This window comes from Thamnophis sirtalis, unplaced genomic scaffold (genome assembly GCF_051295495.1).
Source record: "Thamnophis sirtalis isolate CommonGarterSnake01/CBP01778 unplaced genomic scaffold, rThaSir2_p1.2 scaffold_12, whole genome shotgun sequence".
In the NCBI taxonomy this organism is placed as follows: domain Eukaryota; kingdom Metazoa; phylum Chordata; class Lepidosauria; order Squamata; family Natricidae; genus Thamnophis; species Thamnophis sirtalis.
The window spans coordinates 39,380,041-39,397,396 of record NW_028261392.1 but is presented as its reverse complement, the minus strand read 5'-3'; the positions used below and the strand labels follow the sequence as shown (position 1 = coordinate 39,397,396).

Below are 17,356 nucleotides of genomic sequence, written 5' to 3'. Positions count from 1 at the left end.
TCATGTCCCCTTATGAATGTAACCATTCAAGTAAAAAGGTGTAAGAAAATAGAAAAGAAAAATGCAACACACATACACTCAAGCGCAAATAGATACTAATGCATGCACTCACACAAACATAGACTTGTGCACTCATATGCAAATATTGATACAGTTGCACACATACATCTAACCAACTATTCACTTTGTTATATTTCTGTTTTCTTTCTTCTTTCTATAATGGCTTAGAAAAATGATGAAAATATATCAACTCTAGGGCAATAAAATGTGCACATTTTGGTTGGTTTTGGCATAACATTGCAATTGTATGACAGGCAGGTTTCTTCCTATTGCCAAAGTAATTAAAAGTTATATAGGGATATGCAAAGTTCCACTGGCATAATGAGGGAAGTTTAATATGATAAAATATTATATTTTAATTGGAATTTAATTTAAATTTTCCTGATCTTGAAGCAGAGGAAATGTTTTCATTGATATAATGTGATATTTTATGAAGTCTTCTAATACTGCAACACAAGTGACTGAGACACCTCTCTTATTTTTAAAACAGTGATCAGTGAATAAGAAAGAGGAATATACAATAAGACACACAGAGAGACACGCAACATTGGACTTTACATCTGGCAAGTGATTCAATAAATTTAAACTTTATTAATACAGTATCATACGTCTTTTTCATTTTTGCATAATGAAACAACTTAGGGCTGCTGAAAAAAGAGACTTTCATTCCAAATGATAATCATATATTGATTAATTTCACATATTACAACTAAAACCAAGCACTAGGAATTTTAGTAAATTATCAGAAGAAAAATAGAGGTTAGGCAGAAAGCAGACAAGTGTTCATAAATGAGCAACAGAAAATTTATTTTAGATTACATTATATTAGTAATTGAATGTGAATGGAAGACATATCTGAAATAGCTTCAACATCACAAGTAATCAGATGATGTACATATATAATGATAACTGCAACATTTTTTAACAATATTCTCATAGATTGTTTGCAATAGATAGCATATGTGTGAGAAAGAAGAGGAGAAGGGAGGAAGGGAATGAAGGAAGGAGGGAGGGAAGAAGGAAGGAAGGAAGGAAGGAGTGGTTAAGCAACAACAAGGCAAGAGAGAAAAGTACACTGTCCTGGATGGGTCTTGATTAGGGTGACCAGACGTCCCACATTTGGCGGGACAGGCACGCCTTTTCATAAATTTTCCCGTGGCCCGCGCCGTTCTTAAAAAAACACGCTTTTTTTGGCGCTCGCAGCTCCCTCGCTCCCCCGCCCATCAGCTGCTAGCTCGCTGGGCTGGCTCATCATTCCGTTCTATCCTACAAATTTAAGCCAGCCTAGCCTGCCGCTCACTGATTGGATTGGCCTGGACTCCAGCCAATCAGTGAGCTAGCTGGGATGGAAAATATTCAGCCCACCGCGTGCTGAAAATTTTCCATCCCAACCAGCTCACTAATTGGCTGGACTCCGCTTAGCTGAATACACCTGCATGAGTCTCCATTTCATTTCATCTTTTGGGGTTGCAGCTGCGCTTACTCACTGGTGAGTAATCATGTAATGGATTGGTACCGGTGGGAATCGGGAGGTGCTGGGGGGAGGAGACAGCCCTCCTCTCCTCCTTCTCCCCCTTTGCGGAGTTCATTTCACCTCCTCGCATCACAGCCAGCCCCTGTGCTGTGCCGCCACGGGCAGCAGAAGCTCCGGAACCGAGTGGAAGTTCTCTGCGCGAGTGAAACAGCCACCGCCGCTCGCGCAGAGAACTTCCACTCAGTCACGGACTCACGGAGCTTCTGCTGGCGTGGCGGCACCTGTGCTGCGTGGTTCCCAGCGACCATGCCGCATCCACGAGGCGTGGTCGTCTCCCGCCGCCTTCCCCTGCGGCGGCGGCTGTTCACCTCACGCAGAGAACTTCCACTCGGTCATGGAGCTTCTGCCGCCCATGGCGGCGCAGCACAGGGGCCGCCACGGGCGGCAGAAGCTCCGGGGAATGAGTGGAAGTTCTCTGCGCGAGGTGAAAAACAGCCGCCGCCGCCGCCCTCCCCCGCCCATCAGCTGCTAGCTTGCTGGGCTGGCTCATCGTTCCATTCTATCCTACAAATTTAAGCCAGCCTAGCCTGCCGCTCACTGATTGGATTGGCCTGGACTCCAGCCAATCAGTGAGCTAGCTGGGATGGAAAATATTCAGCACGCCGCGTGCTGAAAATTTTCCATCCCAACCAGCTCACTAATTGGCTGGACTCCGCTTAGCTGAATACACCTGCATGAGTCTCCATTTCATTTCATCTTTTGGGGTTGCAGCTGCGCTTACTCACTGGTGAGTAATCATGTTATGGATTGGTACCGGTGGGAATTGGGAGGCGCTGGGGGGAGGAGACAGCCCTCCTCTCCTCCTTCTCCCCCTTTGCGGAGTTCATTTCACCTCCTCGCGTCACAGCCAGCCCCTGTGCTGCGCCGCCACAGGCGGCAGAAGCTCCGTGACCCAGTGGAAGTTCTCTGCGTGAGTGAAACAGCTGCCGCCGCTCGCATAGAGAACTTCCACTCGGTCACGGACTCACCGAGCTTCTGCCGGCATGGCGGCACCTGTGCTGCGTGGTTCCCAGTGACCACGCTGCGAGTCCGCGAGGCGTGGTCGTGTCCCGCCGCCCTCCTTTGTGGCTCTCCTGCGACAGCGGCCGTTTCAGTCGCGCAGAGAACTTCCACTCGGTTCTGGGGCTTCTGCCACCCGGAACCGAGTGGAAGTTCTCTGTGCGAGGTGAAACGGCATGCTGCCACCTCGGTCTCCTGCCGCGGCATCCATTTCAGTCGCGCAGAGAACTTCCACTTGCTTCCGGGACTGCCGCCGCCCGGCAGAAGTCCCGGAACCAAGTGGAAGTTCTCTGCGCGAGGTGAAACGGCACGCCGCCACCTCACTCTCCTGCCGCGGCATCCGTTTCAGTCGCGCAGAGAACTTCCACTCACTTCCGGGGCTGCCACCGCCCGGCAGAAGCCCCGGAACCGAGTGGAGGTTCTCTGCACGAGGTGAAACGGCACGCTGCCACCTCGCTCTCCTGCCGCGGTGTCCGTTTCAGTCGCACAGAGAACTTCCACTCGCTTCCGGGGCTGCCACCGCCCGGCAGAAGCCCCGGAACTGAGTGGAAGTTCTCTGCGCGAGGTGAAACGGCACGCCGCCGCCTCGCTCTCCTGCCGCAGCATTTCAGTCGCTTCCCTCGTCCGTCTCGATTGCTGGAAGCAGTAACAAACGGCGCGTCCGCTCCGCCATCAGCGCCCTGACAGCCACCCCAGCCGGCGGCTACCGGGCCTCGCTGGAGTCAATTGCAAAACCGCATTCAGCGCTTTGAGGACCTGAGGCATCTTGGGAAATGCAGTTCCCTATCGGAAAGAATGGAGTAGCTGCGAATTTGTAACAACAGAAGATAATAACTTGGTGCTTCGCAGTTTACGAAAATCTCGTTTGATTTGCACACTGTTTTTTAACAGTTAGATAAAGAAATTATGCTGTGAAAGCGACTAGAAAGCCCCCCTCCCCTTCCTGTGTGCGAGAAAGGGAAGGAGAGGAAGGAAGGAGGGAGGGGGGAAGGAAAAGAAGAAGGGAGGGGGGGAGAAGATGGAAGGAGAAAAGATGGATGGAAGGAGAAAGAATGGAAGGAGAAGGAGGAAGGTGGAAGAAGAAAGGAAGAAAAAGAAGAAGGGAGGGAGAAAAGAGGGAAGGAGGTAGGAAGAAAAGGGGAAGAGAGGGAAAGAGCAGAAAGACAAAGAGGATGAAGTTGATAGGCAAGAGGAAGGAGGAAGGAAGGAAAAAAGACAGAGGGAGAGAGGAAAGAAGAAAAGATGGAACTAGAAAGGAAAGAAGGGAGGGAGGGAGGAAAGGGGAAGACAGGGAAAGAGCAGAAAGACAGAGAAGGTGAAGGTAGATAGGCAGAAGGAAGGAAGAAGGAAGAAATAGGAAAGGAGGGAAGGAGGAAGGAACAGAAGCGAAGAGGAAGAGAGAAATGGAAAGAGCAGAAAGACAGAGAAGGTAGATAGGCAAAAGAAATGAAGCTGAAAGAATGGAAGGAGGAAGGAAGAGAAAAGGAGGAAGGGAATGAGTGAGGAAAGAAGAGAGGATGGAAGGAGAAAGGAAGGAAGAGAGGGAAAGAGCAGAAGACGGATAAGGTGAAGGTAGATAAGCAAGAGGAATGAAGGAAGAAGTGAGGTGTCTCGAGGGGGGGGGAAACATTTAGTGACCAAAGTTACAATGGCATTGAAAAAAGTGACTGATGACCATTTTTCACACTTCGCGACCGTTGTGACCATTTTTCACACTTAGCGACCGTTGCAGCATCCTCATGGTCACGTGATCAAAATTTTGTTTGGCAATAGATTCGTATTTATGCTGGTTTCAGTGTCCTGGGGTGACCTTTTGACAAAAAATAAAAATTTTAATCAAGCCCCCCCCCCCCCCCCCGGTCAATGGTGTCCCTCTTTACCAATCTGAAAATCTGGTCAGCTTAGTCTTGATATGACACAACAAAAGTCTGTCCTTATAAGATTTGACCCAAAAGCTATTTTGATACTGTTTCTTCTGATTCCATATAACATAGCCACGTTATTCCACACAGTTACTCCATTTTTGTATGGTAAGGCTGGGATGAATTGATCAGAGATATAAACAAACTAATGAAGGGAAAAAACTATGACCTATAACCTGCCTCAATCTGAGAAGCTAGCCCGATGTTTGCTAATAAAGTAGAGGATACAGTTCTATTACTGAACAGCAGGAATATTTTACCGGTTTTTCAATAGGTTTGAGCCTCCCCCCCCCCCCCCCAATTATCAGAAAGATAGTAAGTGCTATCTTTCTTGGGGCAGCCCTTATGGGACTAGATATAACATTATAAATTCTGAGAATCTCCTCAGTTTTGGACTAGTATTAGGGAATCATGATACTCTTCCATCCATGAAAGTACATTGGGTAGCCTTAGAACAACTATAATTTTCCACCTAACTTATCTGTTAGACGAAAAAACTGGAAAAAGACCAAACTATGACTACCTTAACTTCTTTGAAGGAAGCCCCTTAGCTTTGAGATATATTGTTATCTTACATTCAACTGCACAAAGCAGATCTACCTAATATGGCTCTTCAGATCTTCAGGGAGACACTTCAGTTCATTGACTGTTTGACCGAAGTATTTCTTTGATAGAAAACTGCAAAGTGCTGCAGAATCCGCCTTTAAACAGCAGAGCAACTCTATTATTATTTGTTTGTCTGCGCAGCACATACAAAAGTGGCCTTGAAAGGAGACAAGATAAACAGATTCTTGAGCAAGTTATTCACACATCGAAGCAGACTGCTAGACTTTCCCAGTTGTGCTAAAAAAGTACAATATGTATATTCGTCACAAGAACATAATTTTAGCTACATTAATTTGTGTGGAAAAACTATGCTTTGTTGTTGAATAACGCAAGTGAGTATGGGAACATACTACAAAGGATATATACTGCCACTTACCTATGTCCTAGATAAAAAGTGCCACATTAAACACAAAACATAGGTTCATGTTATCTCCAGAATGGTAGATTTAAATTGAATGTTTGTTTAGCTCTTCTGCTCATATATAAATTCAAAGCAGGCAAAAAGATAACAGCTTCATTCAGGTCTGTGCAAAATGAGCAATGATGGATCTTTTAAAGGTTGAAGATCTGATGGATATTTAGAGGCAAGACGAAATGGAAGCGAGACTGTCCCTACAATAGATAGCTATTTCAATGAGAGCAGAAGAAAATGCATTCCATTTATTGTCTGATCTTCAGATATGATGGCCATCTGTCCTACTTTACAGAGAACTATCCTTTGAAGGGCAGTTAGAAGTGAGTCCTGGAAATTGCTTAATCAATAGTCAGCACCTGGATTGGAATCTGAGCACACAGGTCAAGCGATCCCAATCTTTCCCATTACAGTAAAGCTTGCTGCATCTCTTCAATTATTTAAATAGCATAGTTGGTATTTTCTGTCCCCATGCTTGGCCCAGCAATACTTTAAAATATGATTTATCTTAAATTTCACTGTAAGGTAAAAGAAAAAAACCTGCTTTTTGGATTCGGAGGTGATCTCAAAGAGAGAACCTCACACATAATTTACTCTTCTGAACATAGATTATCCCCAATGTATTAAAGCTCCATTTTCACAGGAAAAGTGTCTAGAGAATTTTTCACCTGGCCTCATCAATTCTAAGACTATAGCAATCTAAAAAATCCCACTGTGCTCATTTGGTCTGTGCTAAGTAGGGAATGGCCATTCTTTATGTCATCATGGTCTGTAGCTGCTGAAACCGCGTAGCTGCTTTAAGTCTTCATAACTTTTACAGCCACATTTTGTACCTACTATTATGTTCATTAATATCATAGTAGGTACAATTTTGTGTACAGTGTAGAAAATGATAGTATGCAAACAAGGAAAAATAAGAAGTATGAGCATTGGTGAGACCATTTTGTTAGTCCTAAAAAATTCTGAGGTCTAGTAACTAGTCAAACTAGTTACTTGCTGGTCAAATAAACTATTAAATTGTTAAATCCAACAGTGTATGCTATAAGAAAAACAAAGAATGTAAACTAACTTTATCTTACTATTTGTTTATCAAAAAATATATACTGACATTTAATTTGATATATTCCTTTCAGGTTCAATTCTTATAACCAACACTAAAATACTAAAAAAAACCCTTCTCATCCTTCCTATCTTTCAATTAAATTAGAAAAGCAAGTTTGTTTGTTTTTAGTAAATGAACTTCTAGTGTTGTTGCCAAGAATCATATGGCTGCAACTAAGCATCACAGTTAATAATGTCCTGAATAGGCAAAGGAATAGAAAAAAAGAAGGTGATGATGAGTCAGAAAAACTTTCATGCAAGGGAAACATATACACCAGGCATGATAAGTAAACATTTCTCAATTTTCAATATGAAATTAAAATTCATCTGAGTTATGAATATAGTTAAATTTATTGTCTCAGAATTTCTAACTTGGATTTAATGTATGTAACAGTTGTGTAAGATACACACCTATTTATTCATTCAAATAGATACAGCTTACACTTCCTGTCAAGAATTTGTTAAAGCTTGTAAATCAAAATGTGCTGAAAAAATAAAAAAGCATTCTCAAATTCTAAAACATCTTACAGCTTCTTTATTATACATTTGTGTGCCATTGACTACCACACAATTTAAGTTGCTTTTGTTCTTAGAATTATACTGTTAATGTCAGGCCTGCAGCAGTTCCTTTAAGAATCTTTGGCCTGCCACACTCTTATTAAGGGGGGGATTTAGCAAAGGGTAGAATGTGTTGTTTTCAAAATAAAAAATTCCTTTCTAGAAGCTCAAGGTCATCTTTTGTCTCCCAAACCTTTATACCTGACCGGAAGCAGTTAGGCGTAGACACCAGTGTGGAAGAAGAAGATTGGACCATGTGATGGACTGTGGGTGTGGGGGCAAGATCGTGAACTTTTAACTGGGTGGGATTCTGATGTAACTTCCAGAGTTGGAATCCCCATAGCACGATGCCAACATGCCTGCTTTATTAAATTGGAACTTTAAGCATAGTTTTGCCTTCGACTCTGATTTAATTCTGCATGATATTTGAAATGCGCTAACAGCTAACTTATTATGACATCATTCCAACTCTGGAGCTCTTTTCGGGTGGCCTTTGGCTTATTTCCTGAATCTAGTATTGGCGTATGTTGATCAAGTGGGGTCTCAATACCCATCTGATCAAGAGTTGATCCATGAGATAGCAAAGGGGATGAGTGAAAGGGAGGCTGCTCAGTGGATAGCGGAGCTCCACGAGGAAGCGGCTCCTGAGCTAGATGATATGAATGGGTTCATCCAACTGATGCGCGCCAGGTTTAGTGATGTGGCCCAAAATGTGGATGCTGAAGACCAGATTCACGAATTGCAACAGGCTGGGCGTCCCATGAAGGAATTAGTTTGGGAGTTCCGGAGAATAGCTGGGAGACTACGCTATTGGCCAGAAAGACTCTTGGTCTACACATTCAAAAAAGCCTTAGATCCCAAACTGAAAGAAGCTTGTGCCGTAAGGGGGATCCCGGAACGTCTCCAAGATCGGTATACCACTGCAGTCATACTAGACCACGAGATTAACACCTATCGAAAGCCTGGTACCGGAACCCCTGCCAAAAAGCCTTTGGCCCAATGTATGCAGAGGCAGCGAGCTGAGAGGCCTCTACCAACCCCCCGTGGGGCCTTCATAAAGTGCTACTGATGCAGTCAGATGGGGCACAGAGCAACAGAATGCCTGGCTCCAGCTCCTGTTCCACAACAGCACCAACCACCTCCCAGCGCAATCAAGAAAAAAACCCCAAAGCCACCCGAAAAGAGCTGTTTACTACAACAGCCAATGGAGGTAGAGAACCCTGCTATTGAAGAAGCCCCTGGGGCCTTGGAGGAGGAGGATGAAAATGCTGAAGATGACCGACCCAATGGTGAGTGCACCTATTCCCTCCTTTACCATAAAATCCCAACTCCAGGTGCCCAGAACGGGGGTAGAAGGGGAAGTTGGGGTGATCATAGACACCGACTGCACCAGATGCTTAATCAGCATGTCAATAGTGGAGCAGCTAGGTATACGCACAAGACCCTAACCCACCCTATTCCGAGCAAGTAGATGGAACCCTAATTGGGGGCACCCGGGCCACAAAGATCACTGAATTAGTAAAGTTGAAGATAGGCTGACACTATGAGTTCATCAGATTCATTGTAGCCCCCCAAATGCAGGAGTCAATTATCTTGGGACTTGCATGATTGAACAAGTGGGCACCTACTATCAAGTGGAAGGATGGTGTTAGAAAATTGATCATTAATTTTGGGCCATTACCAACCGTAGAGCCTAAATGCCACCCAGGAACAATTAGAACCAACAGCCCAAACCATCCAAAACCTGCAGCCCCCCGCAGCAGACACCAAACCTCTGGGGATCCAACGAGTGCCAAAGTTCTACTGGGACTTGGCAGGGGTGTTCAGTAAGGAAGACGGAGACTACCTTCCACCTCACTGCCCCACAGACTGTGCGATAGACTTCAAACCAGGAGTAGCCTTACCAAAACCAAAAATGTACTCTATGACTCCTAAGGAGATGACTGAATTGAGGAAGTACATTGACACCAATTTAAAAAGGGGTTTTATTGAACCAGCCAAGTCGAAAGTAGCTGCCCCAGTGCTCTTCAGAGAAAAGAAAGATGTCGGAGTTCACCTCTGTGTAGATCTGCGAGCTTTGAATGCAGTATGCAAAAAGAACACCTATCCTCTTCCCCTCCTGAAGGATATGCTGAACCACTTGGCTAAAGGCAAAATCTTTACCAAGCTGGACTTGAGATAGGCATATTACCGCATACGAATCCAAAAGGGGGATGAGTGGAAAACTGCATTTAACACTCCCCTGGGAAGCTTCCAGTACAAAGTCATGCCTTTTGGACTATAAGGAGCACCCGCAGTCTTCATGCAGTACATAAATGAGGTGTTACATGACCACCTGTACCATTTATTTGGATGACATCTTGATTTTCTCTGACACCTTAGAAGAACATGTAAAACTGGTGCGTCAAGTTCTGAAAAAACCTAGATGCCAAGCTGTGTACCAAGTTGTCAAAGTGTGAGTTCCACAAGACCTCGCTAGATTACCTGGGGTATCGTCTCTCCAACAAAGGAGTAGAAATGGATCCAGGAAAAGTAAAAGTGGTGTTGGATTGGAAACTTCCCAGTACTCGCAAACAACTACAAAGCTTTCTTGGATTTGCGAATTTTTATAGGCAGTTCATCCCAACTTTCACTGAAATTGCCCTACCATTAACTGAGCTACTAAAGACAGGTCCTTCCCCAACAAAGCCAAAAGCTAACCAACCACTAAGGTGGACGATGGACTGTCAAAAAGCCTTTGAGAAATTAAAACGACTCTTTGCCCAAGAGCCCATCTTGCAGCATCCTGACCCAGAACGACCATTTATAATCCAGACGGATGCCAGTGATGTAGTGATAGCCGCAGTACTACTACAAAAAAGTAAAGAAGGCCACCTCTTGCCTTGCGCTTATATCTCCAAGAAACTCACCCCTACTGAAAGAAGGTGGCCCATTTGGGAGAAAGAGGCATTTGCAATCAGGTGGAGCATGCTTACCTGGAGACATCTCCTAGAAGGGGGGACATACCATTCGAGGTCTGGACTGATCATAAAAACCTCGAAGCACTTTTAGCTCATCGGAGGTTATCCCCTAAGCAAGTTCGCTGGGCACAATACTTTCAGAGGTTCAAATTCAAAATTAAACACATCCCAGCAGGAAAGAACTTGTTAGCAGATGCGCTGTCGAGAAAACCGCAATATGACAGTAAGAAGGAAGAAGTCGTCCACCCCATCATATCTCCCTCTCACCAAAAAGCAGCTCAAGTCACCACTTGGAGCCAAGATAAGTTGACGACCGAGCTGAAGGCAGCTCTTCAGACGGACCCGTGGTTCAACAACAACAAGGACATCCTAACGGTGAGCGATGGCTTAGCCTGGAAAGGGTCCAAACTATATGCTCCTTCAGAGATGAGGCTGCAAGTGCTACAGCGGAGTCATGATGCGAAACTATGAGGCCACTTCGGATTCCTAAAAACACTCCACCTCACCAGACGTCAATTTTGGTGGCCAAAAATGAAATCGGAAGTGGAAGATTATGTCAAAAGCTGTGCTACTTGTGCCGCAATGAAAACCCAGCCGGGAAAACCCTCTGGACTACTACAACAAGTGGCCAGCCCCAGTCAACCATGGGAAGAGATCGCCATGGATTTCATCGTCGAGCTTCCAAACAGTGGCGGAGTAATCTGGACAGTTATTGATTTGTTTTCCAAGCAAGCGCTTTTCATCGCTTGCTCGGGGTTGCCATCCGCAAATAAATTATCGAAGATGTTTGTGAAACACATTTATCGCCTGCACAGGGTGCTAAAAAGGGTCATTTCAGATCACGGAGTTCAATTCACCGCAAAGTTCTGGAGAGAGTTCCTCAAATCAATTGGGTCCACGCAGGGACTCAGCTCAGCATTTCATCCCAGCACCAATGGTGCAGCAGAGAGGGCCAATGCGATGGTGGAACAATACCTCCGGTGTTATGTGGACTATCAGCAAGACAACTGGTCAGACTTACTACCCTTTGCTGAAGTAGCATACAACAATGCGGTCCACAGCAGTACCAGTTTAACTCCGTTCCAGATTACCAGTGGCATGGAGTTCGTTCCCATGCCTGAGCTGCCAAAAGAACCTCCCTCCTCCATGTCTCTGAATGAATGGATGGACACACTGAAGAAGGGATGGGAAAATATGAAGAAGGCTCTAACGGATGTGGCAGAAGCCTACAAGAAGCAAGCTGATAAACATTGTTCCCTCCAACCCCCCTTTAGGGTGGGGGACAAAGTTTTTTTATCTACAAAATACATAAGATTGAGGATGCCTAGCAAGAAATTGGTTCCAAAATTCCTAGGACCTTTCCCAATAGAAAGGATAATTAACCCAGTTACAGTTAGGGTTAGGGTTAGGGTTAACCCTAACCCAGGGTTAACCCTAACTCAGCCTACCCAGAATCCTAGGGAAAATTTACCCAGTATTCCATTGTAGTTTGTTAAAACCTGTAAGGGGATCTAGCATAAGGGCATCTACCGAAGCTCCCCCTCCTCCTGTAGTGGTAGAAGGGGAAACACATTATGAAGTGAAAAAAATCTTGGATTCCAGGATGAATAGAGGTCGCTTTCAATATTTAGTGCATTGGAAGGGGTACCCTTTGTCTGAAGCTACATGGGTGAAAAGTTGGGGTTTAAAAGCAGATGAATTAATAGCAATAGCAATAGCAGTGGACTTATATACCGCTTCATAGGCCTTTCAGGCCTCTCTAAGCGGTTTACAGAGAGTCAGCATATTGCCCCCAACAATCTGGGTCCTCATTTTACCCACCTCGGAAGGATGGAAGGCTGAGTCAACCCTGAGCCGGTGAGATTTGAACCGCTGACCTGCTGATCTAGCAGTAGCCTGCAGTGCTGCATCTAACCACTGCGCCACTGAAACAATTCCATGAGAAGTTCCCTGATAAGCCAAAGGGTCCCCCTGGGGGAGGAAGGGGTGGTTATATATATATTAACCGTTCTTTAATTCTCTTTTCCAGAAAATGTTTTTCTTTTGAGGAGAGGCCGCCTGTCAGGCCTGCAGCAGTTCCTTTAAGAATCTTTGGCCTGCCACACTCTTATTAAGGGGGGGGATTTAGCAAAGGGTAGAATGTGTTGTTTTCAAAATAAAAAATTTCCTTCCTAGAAGCTCAAGGTCATCTTTTGTCTCCCAAACCTTTACACCTGACCGGAAGCAGTTAGGCGTAGAGGCCAGCGTGGAAGAAGAAGATTGGACCATGTGATGGACTGTGGGTGTGGGGGCAAGATCGTGAACTTTTAACTGGGTGGGATTCTGATGTAACTTCCAGAGTTGGAATCCCCATAGCACGATGCCAACATGCCTGCTTTATTAAATTGGAACTTTAAGCATACTTTTGCCTTCGACTCTGATTTAATTCTGCATGATATTTGGAACGCTAACAGTTAACTTATTATGACAGTGATACATAGAGTAATATAGTGAATGATTCGTGATATCCTTTTCTTGCATTTTATAGGATCAAAACAATAATAAAGAGATGTCCAAGATTTTTTTGTGCCAAAGTCGTAATCAATCATGGGTACATGTGTGTACAGTCAAAAATGTAAAAGCAGTTATATAATTAAAACATGGATTAATATCTAATGAATTAAGTACATGAAAACAACACACATTTTGGCTCACAACATATAGTAGCAAGGCACAATCTTAAAAAATATTTGTAGAGCACAAATACCATAGTCACTTTTTTTAAAAAAAATTGAAGGTGGAGAAAAGTCTCAAAATATCTCTATATGCTTGAGAGACAGATTCAGCTTTCATATCATCAAGTGATATGGGGCATTTTATATATTTTTTCATTTCTTGCCAAAAGTTATTTAAACTGGGCATCCGTAGAAATGTTCTAAATACCATACTTTTGGAAAGAAGAAAAGAGCAATTGAAAATAAAGTAACTCTGCTCTAATTCGTACTGCATTTACAGTCAGTTGATCCAAAAGTTTTGCCCATATAATATAATGCATATTCTCCATTTATCAATGATTTTTTCTTCATCTCAATGCTATTACATAATTACATTCTGTTCTCCAAGCAATTCATTCCTATAATTCAGATTTTATTTGCCAATAGCTAGTAGCAAATTTTAGTGGCATTATTGGGGGATCTCCTATCTTCAAAACAGTCCTTTCAGCAGTTCCAAGAAGACTTTACCCCATTTGCACTCTGATAGAGGTGACCCCTGTGGCACAAATAATCCCAAGTGCCCTAAAGAGCTCTCAGGGAGAATGCTAAAACGAGATCACTGCAAAGAAATGTGATCTTTCCAATCCCATCCCTTCCACCCTGTCAGAAACAGTCCCTCTATAGCCCCCACTATGAACCAATGAAGCTTCTTGGTTGAGAAATGAAATCTCTTCTTTCTCAAGAAAAAAAACAGTCCAGTTGCCTTTTGAAAAAGCATCTTTAAGACAACTATAACTTGGGTGACAGAGAATGTCCATAGATTTTGGGGAGGAAGTGAATGATGTTGGCCATTTTTTGAGAAGAACATGTAAGAAGCACAGACACAGCTTGCTGTGCAGCCCCGCCCCCCAAACATACAAAAAGAAGTAGATCCCATGTTTGACCAGTTTCAAATGATTTCAAGAAAACAAATTCCTTCAAGGAAAACAAAGCCTTCAGAGAGAAAACAAAATGTAAAATGGCATTCTTTATCTGCAAACAAGTGCACAGGGGGTTTGTTTCTGCAATCTCCAGTTTATCCAGTTTGATTTGTTTTTTAATGCAAAAATTCTCAAATGAGCATGCAGTCTTGGATAAAGTTAGCATGGAAATGTGACATGCTGGCATTACTCCAAATTTTCCAATGAGTTATAATATAGTTCCAACCCAGCCTTCCATCATCAGCTCACTTTTTGCTTCAGATAAAGGTGGTTAGATCACTTTTAGTGATGACCTCAGGCAATGATCCCAAGATATGTGCCTTTGGTCCACTGACACTTTTAAGCCTTGAAGATCTTTCTGATTCAAGTTCACTGCATGCTTCAGAATACTAATTTTAAATAGCCAATTATTAGCTATCACAGTTGGGTTGTGTTAACTTGAAAAGCCTGGTTAACCTCAATTAGTACTTATAGTTAATTAGGTGATTATTAGTGGTAAAACTGGGCTCAGTGGAATAAGTTCATTTCCACTTGCAGCTGGAAAGGCACATTAGTTTTAAAAACACTGCCCTCCACCAACCTCAGGGAAGTAATATGGCAACCTAATGATGTTGCCAGGGTTGGGTGATTCCAGAATTCATAGCCCATTTCTGGGAAATGTGGGTGAGTGTTTAAAGAGCCAAAATAAGTGCTGTAAGCTTTGCATCTTGCTCTTTAAAGTGCTCTAAGATGGGAGAAAGGGGTTTTATTGCCAGGATGATCTGGAGCCACATAAAAAGTGTTACGGCCATTGACTGGGCACTTATGAATAAGGAACTCAGCTGTTCAATTATGAGAAGTTGTCTAGCTATCCAAGAATAAATGAAAGCAGTTATGGGTGATGATAGCCACAATTATTATTTATAAATTAGTTTACCTGCATGCCCTTTTGTATAACATTAGTTGATTATAATAAATATATTGTCAATTTTGGACTTGTACTTTGGACTTTTTAATTATGGATAGATCATCATAAATAGTTTCATTCCATAACAGTGAAGTGCTAACTTCTTTTTAAAAAAAAGAAAAACAATTTTAAAATATCTATTTAAATATATGTTCAAAATATTTTGTAAACATTTTAACAACATTTTGTTAAATATTTTTAATGTTTTTTGTAAATTAATGAATAATTTAAAAAAAATATTTGGGGGTGATAATCTTTTGTCTGCTCTATTAGGGAGTCCAATTCATTTCCTTGCATTTTACTTCTTACTGTTTTCTTTGTCCCAAAGGTGCTTTTCAGGAAGCAACTGGACTTTCTTGTTTTGTCTTTGAAGACATTTCGCTTCTCATCCAAGAAACTTCTTCAGCTCTGACAAGATAGTTGGGAATGGAAGGATTCATATTCCTTGTAGACAGCTGGTCATTTGTATCCTTTTAGAGGGTAGTTGAAGCACTTGAGCTGAAGAAGCTTCTTGGATGAGAAACAAAATATCTTCAGATATTTTGAGCCGAGGTGGCGCAGTGGTTAAATGCAGCACTGCAGGCTACTGCTAGATCAGCAGTTCAGCGGTTCAAATCTCACCGGCTCAGGGTTGACTCAGCCTTCCATCCTTCCGAGGTTTCTTTTAAATTTTAAAGTTAGCTGGCCTTATTATACTTAAATGCTTGTTAAAGAATTATGCCGGGCATGGGACCTGCGAAGCCGTAAGGGGGTTAGGGAGGGGGGATTATAGGGGGGAGGGGGGAGGGTGGAATTACAGTTTCAATCCTTAGAACAATAAGAATTCACTTGTGTACTGTCGTTTTTTTTTTCTTTTTCTTTTTTTTTTCTTTTTCTACACCAAAGTGGGGAGAAGAGGGAAAGAGAAGGGAGAAGTAAAGAGGGAGTGAGAGGGAATGTAAGGAGGGTAAATGGAGGGAGGGGGAGATGTCTGAGGGGGAAGGGAAGTAGAAGAGGGGAATGTTGGAGGGGTGAAAGGAAAGTTGGAGGGGGAGAAGAGAGGGTGTATGGGGGAATGAAGTGTTATGTTGGGGGTTTTTTTTTTTTTTCTTTTTTCTTTGCACAGTATATAAGTGATTGTATAAAATGAAAATGAAAATGAAATAAAATATTTAGACAACATCCTTCCGAGGTGGGTAAAATGAGGACCCAGATTGTTGGGGGCAATATGCTGACTCTCTGTAAACCGCTTAGAGAGGGCTGAAAGCCCTATGAAGCGGTATATAAGTCTACTGCTATTGCTATTCAAAATAAAAAAAACAAGAAAATCCAGTTGCCTCCTGAAAAAACACCTTTAGGACAGCCATGACCTGGATGACTGAGAATCTCTACAGACTTAGCTATACAGTTTGGGATGAGCACCTTTTGAATGGTGTGGGAGTAGGAGTGGATTTCCAGAGAAAAATTGCACCCTCAGATGACCCCGAGGACACAGATAAACCTCCAAGTGCTTCAACCACCCTCTAAAAGGATGCAAATGACGAGCTGTCTGCAAGGAATATAAATCCTTCCATTCCCCACTATCCTGTCAAAGCTAAAGAAGCTTCTTGGATGAGAGGCAAAATGTCTTCAGAGAAAAAACAAGAAAGTCCAGTTGCCTCCTGAAAAACACCTTTGGGACAACCATGACCTGGATGACTGAGAATCTCTACAGACTTTTTGCTGTTTTCTTTGTTTTTGTTATTTATTTTCCCTTAAGCACTTCTGCACATTGTAACATGTAGCAAGAACAAAGAACAGAGAACATATTGGTGTGAATCATGGAATTACAAGGACAGATTATGTGAAAAAGAAATGGGTTGCACCTCAGTGCAGAAAACAGTTGTGCTGCAAAAAAAAGTAAATGGATTTTTCTCAGTGTGAATAAACAATTAGCTTTATTTGAATCTTGAGCAAAGTTTTCAATGCTTATTGGGGAAAATAAGCCAATACTTTAGAAAATATTTGAAATTTTGATATTTTTAAGACAGGAAAAAAAACTCCTGGTACCAAGATCTTATATATTCAGTAGTTGTGTGACCAACAGCAAAAATCCACCTTAGACCATTCTCATGGGGTGCCGCAGGGTTCGGTCTTGTCCCCCCTACTTTTCAACATCTACATGAAACCGCTGGGCGAGATCATTCGGCGGCATGGGATAAAATACCACCAGTATGCGGATGATACTTAGTTGTATCTGTCCGCCCCGTGCCAACTCAATGAAGCGGTGGACGTGATGAACCAGGGCCTTGAAGCTGTTAGGGACTGGATGAGGGCCAACAAACTTGTGCTCAACCCGGACAAGACCGAGTGGCTGTTGTGTTTCCCTCCCGTTAATTCGGCAAGTGTTCCATCTCTCAGGCTGGGGGGGGTCAAACATTATACCCCTCAGACAGGGTCCGCAACTTGGGAGTCCTCCTGGACCCACAGCTGACTTTTGAACACCATTTGTCAGCTGTGACCAGGGGGACATTTGCCCAGGTTTGCCTGGTGCACCAGTTGCGCCCCTACCTGAACCGGGAGGCTCTCACAACAGTCACTCGTGCCCTTGTGACCTCTAGGCTGGA

At 43.2% G+C, this 17,356-nt stretch overlaps 1 long non-coding RNA gene across 2 annotated transcripts in view; it reads left to right on the top strand.

Moving 5' to 3' along the window:
- LOC148043304 (uncharacterized) overlaps positions 1 to 711 on the top strand; it is a 41,769-nt gene extending 41,058 nt beyond the window's left edge. For both annotated transcript variants that reach the window (XR_015698180.1, XR_015698179.1), the window contains one exon: positions 551 to 711. This is a non-coding gene — a long non-coding RNA (uncharacterized LOC148043304). The remainder of the gene's footprint in view (positions 1 to 550) is intronic.
- Positions 712 to 17,356: the final 16,645 nt, after the last annotated feature.